Genomic DNA, 19,214 nt, shown 5'->3' on the forward strand with positions numbered 1-19,214 from the left:
CTTGACTTACACAAGGTCTGCTAGTCTTTTTATTTTATTTTAATTCTTTTGTATAGTGGAGTTTTAACTATGGTTTTATTTCACAATTTAGTTAGGTTTTACCTACACGGTGGCTATAATGAATAGATATCCCCCCATTGATAACCACTTAATTTCGTATGACCCATCACTGGGAGAGAGCATGGGTTATTGAGTATTGGAGAGAGGACTTAGTACCCTGCAATGACTCTGTTGTGGTTACCTTTTATATATTATTCTTAGGTTACCTCACTTAATTGGAGAGAATGTTCCCATAGTAATTGACGTGGTAGGTAGCATCTGCACCCACCTTTTATGTGTAGATAGTGTGTCGTTCACACTAGGTCCTGAAGAATTGCTGAGGATCACTAGGACAGTGAGGCATGAAACATGTTGACCTACAGAGATGAGCAGAGTTGAGCTGAAGCTTGAATTCAGCTGGCTGCCACTCTTTGTTTGCTTTTAGTCAGGGGAATAGCAAGCCTGAATAAAGTTATATTTCGAGCTATCCTACCTGTTTTAAGAATCACATCCACCCACTCACATCCACACCACTAGGCCCCTCACGCGCACTGCACCTTATGGCCAGGAACAAAAGATCTCCGCCAAAGAGCCCCTTTATGGGTTCCCGCCGGGTATTGCAGCGCGGACCCGACGAGGAGCAGGTCCATATGATGAAGCATGACACCTAGCTTGCTGGGTGTGTCAGGACCCTAGTTCTGACAAGAGGGAGGATGCCTGATTGTTGTTCCTGCCGGAGGCTGGAGAGCATGAAAGCAGCAGGAAAACACGGGCGCAGGACCCGGCCAGGAGCGGAAGCGGCACGGGACCCGAGCCCCCGCATGAGTCCCCACACGAAAGCCCCCACCCACCCCTACTCGTAAGTAATTCAGGCCGCAACTGTACGTTACTCGGGAGTGGCCAAGAGACTTGGAAGACAAATGCCCTCTGATGTCAGGTGTTTTAGGATGGATAACGATGATTTTGACTCTGCAGCTGTGAGGACCAACCAATGCTGAGGAGGACCGGGATAAAGGCACAAGCTGTCCCACGGAAGATGTCGAGTGCTGAGGAGTTGGTGTCCAGCAGGAGCACCTACAAGCCTTGGCAAATGCAACTAATGACAGAATTGAAGAAAGAGCAACGTTGGGACCAGCAAAGCCCAGGGGACTCAAGGAAAGCAGGGGTGTCAGAGCAGGCCCCAGGCAAACAGGGGAGCCCACGAGAAGCAAAGGTGACCCCAAATGGACTCAGAGGCTGGAGGCACTGGAGTTGTGAGAAGACCTCAAGCAGCTCACTAAAAGATGCAGCCATGATGCACTCGATGTATTGAGACTGAAGATTCTGGTAACAGGAGGTGCTCGAGGTTCGGGCTACTTGGAGCCTGAATATCTTCTTGGAAGGAAGCCAAGAAACCTTTGCAACTGAAAGTTGACGCGGTGCACAGGGGTTCGGTTATTGCAACCCCCACAATGAATACTGGCCTCAAACTCAGTGAGAGGGCAGGGTAGGCCTCTGGAGCTGTTGAAAACCACCCCCTGTGTTGTAGAACCTTTCGGAGTCCAGAGGTGCTCAGGATCAGCACATCGGTCGACTTAGTGACTCCTTCACTTCAAGGGAGTTTCCTTCAAGTGTCTTTGATGCTTCACAGGCCATGGGAGGTTCCTGTATGATGCACTGTAATACAACCATGGTAGCATTAAATGTAGACCTTCCCCCTACTCTTGGAGAAGCTTATTCACACCTGGTCTCTGTGACAAATACTCGTCACCAATAAGAATTGATACAATTCAGATTAAATCTTATCCCTTGCATGTTGGGTTTTCCTGCGGGGACATATTCAATTAATGAATTGCTAGTTTGTGCATGTGTTGGCACCTCCCCTCAATCTAATCTTCACTTTTTATTTTTCTGTACATTTTATATCTATGAGAGGAAAAAGTACATCGGGCCCATGTTCCTGAAATATAATTTTGTATACTGTCGCCCAGGTTTGTTTTTGCTCCAAATGATCCCTGACCAGTATGTAAATTTTTCACTTGCATCCTATTTATGTCTGGCTTTATCAAATAGGAGATTGATTGGCTCATAATTTGCACTTTAACTGGCTGTGGTACTGTCTTACACTTTATATTATATACTCCATGAATTAAGCATGTTTTTAACAGGTTTTATTAGCATTTATCTAGTTTTAGGAAGTAGAGGACTGATTGGCTCATTATCTGCATTTTACTTTGATTTGGTACTGCCTTGCCCTTTTTTTTAATTATATATTGAATAAACTCAGCAGATATTAATATAGTGTTTTATTTAAAGTCTTAAAGATGGTCCCTAACTGTGTACCATATTACAAAATATGTATTTCATGAATTATTGCATTTTAATGATCTCATTGTGTAAGGTCGAATAAAGTTGATTATTTGAAATTGAATTGACTTAGTTGGGGTGCCTGCGAACAACTCCTTCACTCCAAGGGAGATTCCTTCAGGTCTCTTCGATGCCCACAGGCTTTGGAAGGTTCCTGTATGGTGCACAGGCACAGACAATGCAGGAGAGTGGAAGGTGGACGAAGTCGAGCCCAAACAGAGTCCAGCAAAGTCCGAAGTCTCCAGACGGTAGAAGAAGTAGGAATGTCTGATCCGAGTCTTATTTCAAGACAAATCTAAAGACCTCTACCCAGGTAAGCCCTTAAGTAACCTAGCAAAAGGGTTGGGATGATTCCAGGACCCTCCCAGGGTAGGGCCTGGACAGAGCGTCGGTTACTCCCCTATCCTTTGTTCAATTTCGTGGCAGAGCGGGAGCCAATGGCTCCCAGAAATGGTTTGAGCTGGACTATGCCCTGGGACACCAAATGTGCCCTTCATGCAGGATTAGTGGTGCTGGCAAGCTCACCCACCTGGTCAGAATACACTAAATCCTGTCTGGGAGGTGGTCACGCTGTCCTGTGACAGGATGCCTATTGTTCTGCCTTCCCCTGCTTGACCTTTTCTCAGCAGCAGGTGGTTAGAAATGTGTCTATGGTTGGCAGCAACCGTTTTGTGCTGTCCGGGGCTGGAAGGATGGCTCTGGGAACACTGAGAGCCTAACAGAGGGCTCTTCTAGTGTTTGGAATCATACCTCCCACACCGTTTACCGTGGGGGGGTATGATTCCAACATGTTTGATACCAAACATAGGATTTGACGCAGCCGTTTTCAAGATGGTCATTGAGTAATTACTGGTGCCCCTCTATACAGTATATGGCTGCTTCACTGACACCCAGAGAGAATGGACTCTGTAGGCTGTACGGGTATCCTGCTCGGGTAGTCTATGCGCTATACAAATATAATTTTTCATTTCATTTCATGCAGGGGAACCCTCTCGCTTAGACCCAAGCCCCCTGCTTTCAGGATTGCAAAGGCCTGCTACAGGGGTGACTTAAAGGTTTTAAGTGCAGTGACCCTCGATAAAGGAAACATATATGTTTAGTAAGTGATGCTAGCACCAGCTTACACAGGCTGCAATGGCAGGCCTGTAGTTTCTTTTTGAATGGTCTCTCATGGGTGGCATAATGCATGCTTCAGCCCATGGGAGACCTCTGGGGTACCTATGCCCTGGGTACCTTAGTACCATATACTAGGGACTTATAAGGGTACCCCAGTATCTAATCTGGGATGTACCTAAGTACTAAACAGAACAGTTTAGAGATAAAGCAGATAGACTGAATTTCTGAATGGAAGGATCTCAGTCCGACTAGTCAAACACAGCTTAGCACCAGGCAAAAAGTGGTGCTAACATAGAAGCAGACCTTGCTGCTCCTCCGCCTCCCAGGCACTCTCAGAGTTGCACTGGCTTCCAGTCTCGCAGGGGATACAATTCAATGCACTGTGTGTAGTGTTCAAAGCACTGCACAGCCATGGACCCAAATCTTTGCAGGAGAAGCTCATATGGTATGTCCCTCCCTGAGCGCTTCGCTCCTTATAGGCCAATCTGGTGAAGGTGCCCAGAGTCAGGAAAGTTAAATCAGGAGGCAGGTCTTTTAGTACGGCAGCCTCATGCCTCTGGAACAAACTTCCACCTGATATCAGACAAATAGACGACATCCTACAGCTTAGAAAAAGATAAAAACCTGGCTCTATCCTTAAGTATGCTCTTTAACAACTTGTTAATCTTCTTGTGTAGGAAAGTATTCCTACACAACCCCCTCCCCCTGAAACGTTAGGAGATTAAATTAACCTTTCCCAGTTGAGTCTTCATTTTCTAAGTGGAACTATCTGGAGAGTCCATCTGCATTGGCATGGTTACTCCCAGGTCGAAGTTCCACTACATAGTCCATCCCCTGTAGGGAAATGGACCACTTAAAAAAGAATGGGGTTTTCACCCTTCATCTGTTTAAGCCTTAGGAGGGGCTTATGGTCTGTCTGAACAATTAATTGAGTGCCAAACAAGTATGGCCTCATCTTCTTCAGGGCCTCTTTTCCATTTAGCAAAGGTTGCTGCCTGTACTTGCCCAAGTTACTTGGACTGAGAAGTAAGGAGGCAAGATCCATGCCACCATCACAGACCAGTAAAAAGATTATTATTCAACATCTATATGAGCCCTTTACTTGCCATCATAAAGTCTCATATCATTAATCTAGTGAATTTTGTAGATGAGACCAAGCTCATCTTGTCTCTAGAGGGTGAGCAATCAGTATCCCTAGATTATTTCCTCGCCTGTCTGCAGGATACAGCACTCTGGCTTAGGGAGAACTCTCTTCAATTTAACTTCAATAAGACAGAGATTCTACCCTGTGCAGCAGGTAGAATCCCCCTTACACTTCCGCCCGACATCTGACCTACCTCCACCACTACTCCATTGGCTCCCAGTTATATGGTACGCACCCTGGGAGTCATGTTTGATAATAAACTGACACTCAAAAAACATGTTAACAAAACAGTTGGAAGCTGCTTTACTTTGATGAGAGCATTTTGGAAAATCTTCCCATTGTTCTCCAAACAGTATCTGATTGAGAGATTACCGAGAATACAGACCATGGCGGCCAAGATGGCACCACTGAGACCATGCTGCTCCTCCGCCTCCCAGGCACTCTCAGAGTTGCACTGGCTTCCAGTCTATCAGAGGATACATTTCAATGCACTGTGTATAGTGTTCAAAGCCTTGCACGGCCATGGACCCAAATCTTTGCAGGAGAAGCTCATATGGTACATCCCTCCCCGAGCGCTTCACTCCTTATAGGCCAATCTGGTGAAGGTGCCCAAAGTCAGGAAAGTTAAATCAGGAGGCAGGGCTATAGATGACATCCTACATCTTAGATAAAGGATAAAAACCTGGCTCTATCCTCGAGTATGCTCTTTGACATCTTGTTAATCTTCTTCTGGTAAGGGGCACAGTATCCACACTCAGCTCGACATTTGTATCACAGCGCTAGGGTGCCCGTAGTGTGTCAGCTGCGCTTTAGAAGCAATGATAATAATATTAGATGTAACAGCTTTTCCCAAGAAACTGCTTTCATTTGCTCAGGTATTAAAGGAGAAGCGACTCACTCGCTCCCAGTATGAGAATCCTAACTGAATCTCATAGGCCTAATAGGAGACAATTCATTAACTCCTTTAATACACATCTCTGGTGATTAATTTCTAGTTGCTTCAGGCCAGAACCAATTGGTCCTGTTTTCAGATCTGAAAAACCATACCATTGGTTGTTCTCCAAAATATCGGCAGTACAGAGTTCTCACCATTATCATAGGCTGTTTTCCTTTACCCAGTCCTGATGAAGACCCGGGGTGATGTTTAGGAATTACACACATGATGTTGAAACATCAACTATAACTACTGGTACTCCCTTAAACTGACACACTTTGTTCATCTCTAATGTAAAAATGACCTCTGCTTGCACAGTTATCTGTTTTTCTGTGATACTCTCAAAAAGAATCTTTTGTGTAATCATTGTATCTGTGTTTATGTAAACTATGCCTAAGTGTACGATTTGATGTACCCCTGTTTTTGCATATTTTCTTTCATATTATAATGTCTCCCAACAGTCCTGTGTGACCTTATGACCTGCTATTTTGTACATCACTTTACGGTATATGAATGATAATATAGCTTGTAACTCTAACACTGTTGGGTTTCTATATTATTTTTGTCTTGCCTAGGCACGATTGATCTGCAATGCCAAATAGAATGCTTGTGAGGGATTAATTCTCATGTTAAATAAATATTACTTCCCCCACAGAACCAACTGTTGCTGCATACTACCATCACAGACCAGAACAACCTGAGGTGGAGTTCTGACTAAGTCAGAACCCACCTCAAAACCCAAGGTTAACCCAACTAATCCCTCGTTTCCTGTACCACCACTTGTACCTGTGCTAGGGAGCGCAGTTGCCTTAGAGGCAGTGGTAGAAGAAGTATTCTCCTTTGCTTTTGGACAATCAGCATCCTTTGTCCAATGGGTTTTCACCTTACAAAAATAACACCAAGGTTTCTAGTTGCCTTTCTTGGATGTTTGTGACTCACCCCCAGATGCAGGTTTTTGGAGCCGGTGGGTAGACTCTTTTTTATCTTTGCCCTTGTCCCCCACCCTTATGTTGAGTTTTAGAAGAATCTTGCTTCTTCTGGTCACCACGATTGCTCTGATTTTTCTGCTTAACCCTGGTTCTGACCCATTTATCTGCCTTAATTCCCAAACCTTGGGGACAAGTCAGATCTGAGTCCATCAGGTACTGATGCAATAGCTGGGTCTGACAATTATTAAGGATCTGCTCCCTCAAAATCAAATTATACAACCTTTGATAGTCATGAACTTTGCTGCCAAGTAACCAACATTCCAGAGCCTTAATGGCACCATCCACAAAATCTACCCAGTCCTGGGTCTGTGCAGTCTGGGTGTCTCTAAACTTAATCCTGTATTGCTCAGTGTTTAAGCCAAATCCATCGATTAGAGCGCTTTTCAAAACTGAGTAATTATCAGCATCCTCTTCTCTAACAGTGAGGAGCTTATCTCTACCTTCGTCAGCAAAGGAGAGTCAAAAGATAGGTGCCCACTGCTCTTGAGGGACCTTCTGAACTTTACAGGCCCTTTCTAAAGCAGATATCCATTTGTGGATGTCATCCTCAACATGGTAGGGAGGGACAATCTTGTTCAGGTTCCTATGTACAAAATAATGTTATTTACCTCTAGGGACGTTGTAGCTGCCACCATGGAACTCTATTCCCAGTTTTTTTTCGAGCTTTCTGGACTTCTAGGAACTTTCAGTCAATGGTCAACTGCTCTTGCTTTAGCCTAAGCATAGCTCTCTCAAGCTTAAGAAGCTGGCAATCCCAATCTAAAGAGTTCCCCCTTCTATTTGAAATGGAGGTCTCTACTGACTGTCCTGGGCCATTAGATTCTGCAGAGGTGGATTTAGAGCTCCTTAGCCTACTCTGCACCTTCCCAGGAGAATCAAAGGAGCATTCTCAAGTCTACCTATGGTCTCCTCTGGGAGGTCTGAATTGTCCATGTGGGAGTCATCAGGCTTCTAACAGTAACAACTCTAGGAGGCTCTGTTCCCTGTCTTCACTGGCTCACTGTGCCACTGGATTCAAGTTAGCCTGTCTGATGAGGGGTGAAACCCCGAAACCGGTCCTAGAATGCTTGTTTCCATCCAGAAAGGACCTGGAATGGCAGTTCCATCTGGACTGTTCCCAAGGGGAACAGGGTCAAGACTGATATGCACAGGGCTGGGTATAAACTGGGCCGGCATGGTGAGCAAAAGAATGATGGATTTAACCCATATCTCTTGACTGGGGTGAATGTTTTGATTTGTTCTGCATTCTGTTCATCATTGTGTGTCTTTAGGTGCCAATACAGACACACATTAGAGTGACTGTAATTGCTTTGGATTTGACAATTACATCCATCTCATAGCTTACTGTCACCCCTCAAATCCGTGCAGTAGTGTAACTAATTAATTCGGATTCATGTTCTAACAGTCTGCTGACCAGGTCCTTAGTAATGGCTATACTAGATTACTGCAGGTTGGTAGAAAAATGCCTTTCCTGCAAAGCATGCCCAACAAGGCGGCTAGATTGGTGCTCAATCTAAAACAGTTGGACCAAAATGAGCCTGAGATGCACACACACCACCGACTCTCTATGACACCCAAGAATAAGTTCAACATTCTGTAGATTATGCCCAAGACCTACTGGAAAATAATCCAACTTTCCCTTTCTAGTATAGTCCTTTAGTACATCCCTGCTTTGTACCTCCGATCTACCAAGTTATATTTAATTCCACAATCAGAATTCAAATACTTGAACATGGGCCAGGCCTCTTCAACAAACTAACCTTATTTTCTGAAAGATGCTGAAATCTGGACTGTTTAAGGCAATATTGGATTTATCTTCAGGTGTTCTCCATGATTGTTTTTGGTACTTAGATTTCTGTTTGAGTTAGAGAAGTCTGTCTTTCTGTTTGCTGGATGTGATGTTTACATACTGTTTAAAATCTGTTGATTTTGCCATTCTTTGAGTTTTTGTGCCCGACTTTACATTTTAAGCCCTGTGCAAATTGTGTTTGGGCAAAGACTTTTCCCATGCAAATTTTTGCAGAAACGTAAGGTCAAAATTTCGTTTTTGCCATGCAGTAAAACCATAACATCATGTCCCCTCTAATTCATTTTTTGTGAGGTTTTACCTCCCAGTATTTCTGAATGACCTTTTTTTTTGGGAAGGGTAGTTTATTTTACTGAACAATTATTCAGAGTAGGTGCAATTGAGGTTCTTCGGTTTCCGACTTCGTCCTGTATTTGGCCGCCATTTTTTGTCTCATTGCCATTTTGTGTTGCCCTCACTCAGGCAGCACGGCGAACGGAGTGTTTTTGCTTTTCCCAGCCGCTACGTGTCTCTTCTGTTAAAAAGTAACCCCCTGCCCTTGTTTATGAAACCGATGTCAGGGTCTGGCCGAGTTCACTAATCCATGTCTGGGTTGATTTATCCCTGTCTCAACTGACTATTTGGCTTCCCCTATTCTTTACTTACTTTATCTTATCCGACTGGCCTTCGCTATTCTCTCCTTATATTTTCTTGTTACACAACTATCCTTTGAGGCACACAAATACGTCCTGCCACCTGCAAATTGGATTGTAGGCACTAGCACTGATTAATTTGTGGGGAGGGGTGACACACAGGGTTTGAAAGAGGGGCGTATTTAGGACACCTGATAGTTTGTTTTCCAACTTTTCCTATTGGCTTGCATTGTATGTATTGGGAGTATACGTTGTAAATATGTGTGCTATAAAAGATTGTGCACCACGGAATAAAGTGGCAGTCTCCTGAGAACCTACTATGTACTTCTGGGACAACTGTGCTTAGCTGCAGCTAATAAACCGGGGATTTAAGGCGTGCCCTGCGCCGCCAGGCCCAAAAGGCACGGTTCTCCAACTGGCGCCCAACGTGGGGCGGCTTCACTGGTAGCGGTTCAGCCCGAGGGTTGTGAGAAGCCTCGCAAGAAAATTCCGGAGGATTCGCGAACCACGTCAAGCGACCCCTGTATGTCGAGGTGGACCGAAGGTCTTTTGCAGCGCGGCATCTCCTTTCTGACGGCTGCTGACAACTGCTGCCCTGACTACCACCCTGCCTTGGTCCCTTTGGTGATGACTGGTATCGCGAGACGTTAGACGGACCACTGTTGGCGCGAGAGAACACTTAGTAAAGTGTTTGTGGGTAGAGCCCACTTCTTTGTTTTGTTTTTGGGTTTTGTTATTCGACCATTGCAATAGCCGAAGCCAAGGGGTGAGTACATTTGTGCTGTGTTATTTGCTTTAACCCCTTGAAGTTTGTAAACAGACCAGTGAATTAAAGATGCCTGGTTTTAGCAAATGTAGGAAGTTTTGTTGTCTTGGTTGTAATAGGGATTCCCAGCTCGAGGACTCTTGTCCGATTCCTCCGGTTGGAACTCCCACTTATGATCTCTATTCCAAACATGGTGTTGGCCCCATTGCCTTTAATGAGCCGTGGATCCGATACACGAAGAAAGATGGTGTTTTGCAGTGGCCACAAAATGGTAGCTTCGAGCCTGACATATTAGATGATCTAGAAGCAATTTTTGTTCAAAAGAAAAGCCCGGCCGGCGATGTTTGACTCTTTCCGCCTTTGGTGTAAAGAAGCCAAGCAGAGAAAAATTAAGCAGGCAAAAGAAGATAATAAGGAGAAAGATATGACGATTATACAGGCTGCCCAGCAGTTTAAAGAAAATTAGATTGATCGAGCGATTGAAGTCTCAGATAGACAGCATCGTATGGCAATAGATAGATGCTATCCTGTGTTGCCTACTTCTCCACAGAGTAAGGATCTTGATGAAGATCCCTTAATGTCCTATTTGTTGAGATTGCTGCCGCCTTATGTACCAGGTGCTAATGCACCCCCATTGTTGCCACCTGTCCACCAACCTGCTGTTCAGCCAGTTGATCCAGATCTTCCACAATTGCCCGTTCCAGTATTGCCTCCCCCGCCTCTTTTGCCACCAATTTCTGTACCTCAGTCTCCTTTACCCTTGGTTCCTCTTGTAACGATCAGTCCTTCTCCTCCTTTGCTTAATACCTTGTCTCCAGTTTTACTGTCAGATTCTCCCCAGCTCGCAAACGGTTGGCTGATAATGTTTCTGGCCTTCTCTCCCCCTTCTTTGGGTCTTTTTCCATGACTCGTTGTGGTCTACCGCCTTCTTGGTCCACGGCCACTATCGTCCCTATTTTCAAAAAGGGTAATAGGGACGACCCACAATGTTATCGCCCCATTTCACTAATTGACGTGTCTGCAAAAATTCTGGGAAGGGGGATACTAAACCGGCTGTCTGAGTGGACAGAAACCAATAATATCATCTCAGACGTGCAGTACGGTTTCAGGAGGGGTCGTTCTACGAGTGACCAATGTTTGAACCTCTATATGTTAGTAGCCAAATACACCATGGCTAGTGATGAATCCATCTATTTGGGGTTTATGGACCTGGCTGCCGCCTTTGATCATGTTAATAGAGGCAAGCTCTGGAACATGATGATTTCCTTGGGGATAGAGTCTGGTCTCATTAATATATTGAGGGAATTGCACAGCAATACATCTGCACAAGTCAGGTATAATACCGATGGAGAATGCACAGACCCCTTCCAATGTAATAGTGGGGTTCGTCAGGGTTGTATTCTGGCGCCCTTTTTATTTTCTCTTTATATCAACAACCTTGAACAGCATCTTTTACAGTTGGGAGCCGACTGTCCACAAGTAGGGCCGCCACACGTCCCTGTGTTATTGTACGCAGGCGACGCGGTCCTACTCAGGCGTACACCAAAGAGTCTGCAGATTTTAATTGATGGGTTTGTTTCTTTTATGGGTTCTTTAGACCTTTTTGTTAATCTAAGCAAATCTTATGTTTTAATGGCGGGGAAAAAACCCTCTAAGAAATGTGCTTTTACAATAGGGAGTCACAAGGTTGAGAAAGTTAAGTCATTTTCATATTTACGCGTTCTGTTTGATGGGCTACTAAATTTTAACGCCCTAATAGAGGAGCGCAGTCGTAAATTGATTATGGCTAACGGAGCAATAGCCGGTTATGGTAGAAGGTTGGGGAGATGGTGCCCCGAACAGGTAATGATCCTATACAATTCAATTTGCTGCTCTAAAGTGACCTATGGGGCAGAGGCATGGGGCTTTACAAATGTTGGTCATCTGCAGGGGGAGGAGAATAAACATCTACGATCCATCCTGAAAGTCCCACACAGTGTAACTGCTCCTATAGTACACAGGGAGCTAGGGATCGTCTATCTTGAAGATCTGATAAAGGTTAAGCCAATTTTAGTGTGGCTTAAGATCTGGACGAATCAAGAGGTGACCCTAAGTAGGGAAATATTGAAGGATTGTTTGGGCAGAGACAAATGGTCACAAATCCCGTGGTTAAGTTACGTAAAATCTGTACTGGTAACTCTGGGCCTAGGGAATATCTTTAATGACCCAACTGCAATCATCCCTTAGCATAAGACAACCGTAAAAGAGGCGTTCTTTGCGCACAGAGCTGAACAAAGAGTAGAACAAGAATTGGCAAAAACCACGGTGGGCTCTTACAACCTTGTAAAGAAAACAGAAGGAGTGGAACTCTAATTATATTTGCTACATAATGCACAGGAAAGGTTTTTTATGACCCGTTTTAGGCTCAATTTTTACCTTATTTATTGGGATCACCACTAGGGTACCTACCTACTATTGAGCAGAGGGGAACCTGCGGCTGCGACAATAGGTCTCCGCAGGTTTCCCTTCATTTTGTATTAATATGCCCATTTTATTCAGAACCCAGACGCAGATTTCTGGTAGATATTTTAAAAAGAGCAAATATTAAAGGTGCAAAAGATGCTTTGATTTTTTTACAACAAACTGCGGACTAACTAACATTGTGCTGTATAATTAATTTTATTAAAGTAGCTGTACAATTAAGAGTAACTAGAGGAGGGGGCGGATGATGATGAAAACTCAGTGGTTGGTTTCAATGGATCATAATGTTTATCAATTTTACGGGGATTTTGTTGCTGTATTCATATTGGGCTATACGCTAATTTGACTGATTGTTTTTAAAGAAATGAATTCAATGTATAATGATTGTTTGTACTTTTATGGTGATTTTTAATCATCGAATAAAGAATTCAAATGAAAATGACTCGTGCTCTGTCTCGAAGGCAATCCCGTAGTCAAATCCCAGATTCTGACGAGCGAATTGCGTTGGACTCTCTTGCTCACAAATGGATCATGAGTGGTCCACAGTATAGTGTGCCCGATATCCTGAGAACCTTTATGCAGTGGAATGCGCACACACAGAGATATGTTTTTAATGATATGTGTGACAATCTTGTCAAAAGATGGGAGGATATGGATTTGGGGTTAGCTCCTCAGGGTCTGTTACACGTGCAGGCTAAGTTTGATAAAGGTCTTATTGTGGATTCTGAAGTTGAAGATGCCGTTAGGACAGTTGTACCTTTCAGGTCTTTATTTTCTTCTCAGACTATTCTTGAACCTGATCCTGCAGTTAGACAGAAAATGAAACATTATTCTATGAGGGAAGTTCCTCCAGTATGTAGAGAAGAGGTTCCACAGGCAGGCAATATTCCGCATGTCCCTGCTCATTTCCAGCGTATATGGGTACATGTCCCCTGGAAACGATCTGTTCTGGCGCTCAAATAGTCTTTACCGGACCCTCGTAAAAATCCTGCTGGGTATTACAAAGAGTTGTCCCAGACTGTTGATGCGTGTATTATGAATTTGGCCGATATTGATATGCTGATGGGGAATGTAGTTCCACAAGCGCTGTGGGCTCTGATTCGTAGGGAGGACCACGACAAAGCTTTAGGTGGTAATTGGGTTGCTATAACTGCCGCAGATGCAGCACAGGTAGGTGGTGCTAAGCCAGATGATTTGATTGCACAATTGCCTGGAAGAATCATCACTTTAATGAAAACGATGATGCCTGCCTCACGTGTTAACTGGGATAAGTTAGCTGCGTGTAAGCAGAAGAAAGATGAGAGTGTCTCCGATTTCTTTACACATTTTGAGCAGACGTTTATCGACCACAGTGGTCAAGATATGAGTACTGAAGGTGGACAGCGATTATTCGTGGATAAATTTGTATTTAATTTACTTCCATGAATTATCACATAAATTGAAAGACTCCGAAAGTTTGTGGGCTGTTTCTTCATCTGCACAGATATTAGCTACTGCTAAGTATTACGAGAATAGGGATAAGGAGGAAAAGGATAAGATCGAGAAGAAGACTAAGGAATTAAATACTAAGGTTATTTTGCAACAGGCTTATCCCCCTCGTTCTGCTCAGCGCCAGTTTCAACAGCCTCCCCAGCTTCAGAGGTTGTTACAGAAACCTGAACATTTTGTTCCGCAACCTTTGCTAGGTCCTAATCAATGTGCCTATTGTAAAGAGGAAGGTCATTTTAAGAATAGCTGTCCGGTTTTAATGCAGCGTAATGGTGGATTCCCAGGGCCGCGAGGCCGTGGTGGTTTTCAATCAGCGCCTAGAGGTAGAGGGCGAGGTGCGTTGTCTCAAGGACAGTGTTCCTTTCCCACTCAGAATTCTATGAATTATTTTGATCAGCAGAATACTCAGTCTGCGCAATATTACAATGATGATTATTGTATTGAGAGTGAGTCTCAGGATTTTCACACTAGTTAGGACAGCCATGGACAAAGCAAGGGAGTCGTATCAGTTCCAGTGGATCAAAATAGGCCATATGTTGAAGTTGTTGCATTGGGTGTTTCAGAGCCATTTCTTTTGGATACTGGTGCAATGAGAAGTTCTATCATTCACTTTAAACTCCCTGGGGCACCTTTGTCTGGCTTAACTAACGTTTCTGTAGGATTCTCTGGCGCCCCAGTTAGTAACCTGGTTTTTGTCCTTTGCCTAGCTCGATCGGTCCTTATAATTTGGAGGCCCGCTCATTTTAACGACTGGTTGCGGTGAGGATTTGTTGGGTTTGGACTTGTTGAAACGTCTTCATGCAACATTGTAATGTTCCCCCTCTGGTGTACATCTTACTTTAGGTGAGAAGTTGGTTTCTCCTATGTATTTGTCTAAGGACCAACTCACCCGAATTGCATTCTCTTCCTGCTACGCTCTGGGCAACGGGTCCGAATGATGTTGGTCTGCTTCAGATTCCACCTCATGTGGTTACTATTAAGCCTAATGTTAAATTACCACGCATTCCTCAGTATAAAATTTCCAACAATGGTGAACGAGCTTTGTTGGCTACTATTTATGATCTGGTTCAGAAGGGTGTGGTTGAAGAAACGAGAGGAAATGTTTGAAACAGTCCTGTTCTACCTGTCCTTAAACGCACTGATCCTTCTCAGCCTCCAGTATATCGCTTTGTTATCGATCTTCATGAGGTCAGCAAAATTGTTGTCCCCCAGTATCCTGTTGTCCCAGATATCACTGCCTTGCTCACTATGATACCCGCTTCAGCGGCATGGTTCTCGGTTATTGATCTCAAAAATGCTTTCTTCAGCATTCCCATTGCTGAGGAAAGTAGAGATATTTTTGCCTTCTCTCTCGGAGGCCGAAGTTTCCGATTCAAACGTGCACCTCAAGGCTATTGTGAGAGTCCCTCCATTTATAGTCAGGCTTTGAAATCTCAGCTCGATGCTTTCACTTTGCCCCCAGGTGCCACTCTTATTCAGTATGTGGACGATTTGTTAGTTGCTGCTGATTCAGAGGATGTTTGTAAGGATGTGACTGTTTCACTGTTGCGTCATTTGTCTGACCTGCATCACAAGGTGTCACCCTCAAAATTGCAATATTGCTGCCAAGAGGTTACCTACTTAGGTCATCTCTTGTCGAAGGAGGGAAGACAATTGACCCCCGAACGTATTCAAGCAATCGCACAAATGTCTGTACCATCCACACAAAGGGAGGTCTGTGCCTTTCTGGGCATTACCTCTTATTATAGATAGTGGATTGCTAATTTTTCTTTGTTGGCTAAACCTCTGCTGGCACTTACTCTGAAAGATACACCCCAACCTCTTCCTTGGACTGACGAATGTCAGAAGAGTTTTTCTGACTTACCTACTGCCTTGTGTTCTGCCCCTGTGTTCGGTACTCCAGATTAGAGTAAGCCTTTCACACTCTACGTTCATGAAAGAGAAGGTTGCGCGTTGTCAGTTTTAACGCAACAATTTGGAGACAAACAACGGCCATGTGCCTATTTTTCGACTACATTGGATCCAGTAGCCAAGGCATTGCTTAGTTGTCTCAGAGCTACAGCAGCAGCAGCAATTTCCATTTGTCAATCTGCTGGATTGGTACTAGATAACACTCTTGTTGTTATGGTACCATATGCAGTAGAAACTCTTTTGAACAGAACAAAAACACAACACCTTACGAGTGCCCGCTTGTCTGTGTATGAGCTGACACTCTTGGCTAGTCATATACACATCAAGCGTTGTAATACTTTGAATACAGCAACATTGTTACCCATTCCGGAAGAGAAAGACACTCAAGAACAGCATGATTGTTTTCTCCGAATAGAGGAGGAAATGAAAGGCAGAATAGACTTAAAAGACACACCACTCGTGGACCAGGATGGGATCTTATGGGTGGATGGGTCTTGTTTCAAGCTTCCTAATGGCGAAATGACTGCGGCCTATGCTGTTACCACCTTGTATACGGTAGTGGAGACAGCACGCATTACACTGAATTCAGCCCAAGCAGCTGAACTGAGATCCCTGACGAGAGTGTGTGTGTTGGCTAAGGGAAAGAGAGTGAATGTTTACACAGAAAGCCAATATGCCTTTAGCATGGCTCATGGTTTCGGTCGTTTGTGGAAGTAAGTAAGTAAGTAAAAAGTAAAAATTTTATTGCACAATTATTTAAAATCATTGCAATATGCACATATAGAAAATGACCTATTAAGTAAAAAAGATGTATTCAAGTCTGTTAAAAAAGACAATAAAATTGATGGATAGGGTAAAGGGAAGGGAAAGCAGAAAAGCCAAGGGAATGTCACTTAGGGGGGTTAAAATTCAAGCTTGCTCGGATGAAAGAGTCGAGGAGTTAATTTCTGTGATGAATAGTTCAAAGCGAGTCGCCAACTGTGGCGAGTCTCCCCTCATACATGCCTCAAGCGCTTCTTGACAAGTCCTGATGCCTAGAAGAAGCCAGATTGGTCTCGTTTGTGGATGGAAAGAGGATTCTTTACTTCCCATGGGACTAAGATACAGCATGGTCAGTTGGTAACTGACCTTCTCGAATCACTTGCTTTGCCTACCCAAATAGCGATAGTGAAGTGTAGTGCACATAAAAAGATCACTGATGATGTGGGCCGCGGGAATGCTTTTGCAGATGAGGTAGCGAAAGAAACAGCAAGAGATGCTACGAGTCTTATGTGTGTTGCAGACCCTGCAAGATTAGTCAGAGAGGGAGGAATGTGTGAGGACACAATAGAAAGTGTGAGAATGATTCAAGAAGAGGCTACTGAAAAGGAATTGAGTAAGTGGAGAGAAAGTACGGGAATGTTGGACGCAACAGGGTGTAGGACGGAATTGTCAGAACATCATCGTTGGCTGTTACCTGACGCCTATGTACTGCCTGTAGTTACTATGGCGCATGGTCCAGCCCACATCAGTGCAAAAGAAATATGCAAACTTCTGGCTCCAGTACGGCAGAATGAAGGAATTCCTAAATGTGCGGAGAATGTGGTGAAACATTGTTTCGTTTGTTTGATGCATAATCCAGGAAAGGGAACCCCAACTCCAGCAGTTCATTTTGCTCCCCCCACGTATCCTTTTGAGGTATTCCAAATTGATTACATTCATATGGAACATTGTAATAACCTCAAGTATGTTCTGGTGGTGGTGTGTGCCTTTTCAAGATGGATAGATGTGGAAAATGAACCCATAATCCTATCGATGCCCAGGCCACTGGCGCAAACCGCCTCTTAGTTCCCATGTGAAATAATTACCAAATAAAGAGACGGGCGCTGGAAGCAGGAATCAAGAACAGAGTTTAATTCTCATGAGGAGAGCAAGTCATTTCGGACACGAAACACAGTGTCTTTCGGGAGGTGCTCTAACAAGTGAGCTGAGACTCTTGCTTTTATACTTTACAGAACACTTGATAACACAATCAGGACAGTATGACGCAAAAGAAAGACATCCCTATAATCCTCGTGTCAATCCTACCCCACACGTGTTCACAATGGGGACCCTTGACCTGCTGATAAGAGGGGAGGGCAATCACGCAGCTGAGTGTTTCGTAGGATGTGTACGCCTGATCATAGCCCAGGGGGTGGGGTGGCTAGGATCAATAGTGGGTCTCTTGAGGAGGAGTGACTTCATACAATGAGGGCAGTAAATGGTATCTCCTGGCTTTAGGCGATGGCCTCGGACATGTGTGGTCAGCCGGACTCGGGGGAAGGGGTCATCAAAGGAGTGGTATTAATGCCGCGTGGACAATCGAGCGCGGAGGGAAGGCTTGTCAACAGAGGGGCATTCATGGAAGGGAAGGAGGTGTTGGTCAGGCGCGGCCGTGACTCTCAAGGACAGGGCCTTGCAGAAGAAGAAGGTTTATGACTTGCCCATGTGAGGAGAAGGGAGGGGTAGCCAGGGTGGACACAGTGACAGAGTCACACAGAGAGAGAGAGAGATCTTATGACCCGTACATGAGAGAGCGGGGGCAGTCAGGTGCAGCTGGGGAGGGCTATGTCAGCTATGGCGAAGGATGCCTCTTCAAGAGGGAATGGAGGGGGTTTTGTGCGGGTCAAGCAGGAGAGTTGCCTTTCACAGCAGGGTCGCGCAGAGGGAGAGGGTTTCATGGTCTATGCATGAGAGAGGGGGTGTGAGGTACGCGCAGGTGGGAAGCCGGGGATTCCAATGGGTAAAAGGCCATGGTGCCTAAACTGGCTGTACATAGGCATAGGGGTATGGGCTCTTACTGGCAGAGTGATACGGTCAATAGTTTACGGTATTCATGGTGCTCACAGGGAGAGGAGTGGGAGAAGAAGGGGAATGAATGCTGTCTATGTACATCAATTTCTTCAACTTTCACAGTCGCCCCTTTTTACATAACAGCAGTCATTTTAGCAATTGATGGGTTTTACAGGTAGACAGGCATCGTTGATGAATTAGCATTTTGTCGATACTAACATTTGGCGTACAATCATAGACAGTTAAGGTGATGGGCAGAATGCAGTACATAGAAAATTGCTTTTCGTTGAGTTCCTAACAATTAAACGCACTACATAGCAAAAAATCTTTCTGACTTAAAAAATGTGACCAATGAACAGTTTTGACCAGGTAGTTGAGAGCGGAATTCAGTTCAATACACAATATTTCTTCGTCACAGTGTCTTTTTTTGTCAGTGAGCCATCACTGGTAGGCTCTAGTCCGTGTACTTTCGTTGGCGCTGTTGAGCACCGGCGGTGGAGCTATAGGTCCAGCTCGGTTCTATCCTTACGCGTTGCAGGGTGCGGTCAGTCCTCTGCTGTTAGACCACAGTCCTGTTCCCTAAACAATCCGGTTGGTGGCGCCTTATGCTCGGCACCCATAGTTCTATGGCAGCACCCTATTCCCAGTGGAATGCGGTTCTTTCCCTTGGCAAAAAGTCACGTGGAAAAGAGGGTGAGTGTGGTTCAAATAGTCGATAGGTGAGAGGGCGGAGTTGGGTCAGAGTTCCTGGGACACGCAAAAGGGACCAAG

The sequence above is a fragment of the Lissotriton vulgaris genome, chromosome 3_1 (genome assembly GCF_964263255.1).
Source record: "Lissotriton vulgaris chromosome 3_1, aLisVul1.2, whole genome shotgun sequence".
NCBI classification, from domain to species: domain Eukaryota; kingdom Metazoa; phylum Chordata; class Amphibia; order Caudata; family Salamandridae; genus Lissotriton; species Lissotriton vulgaris.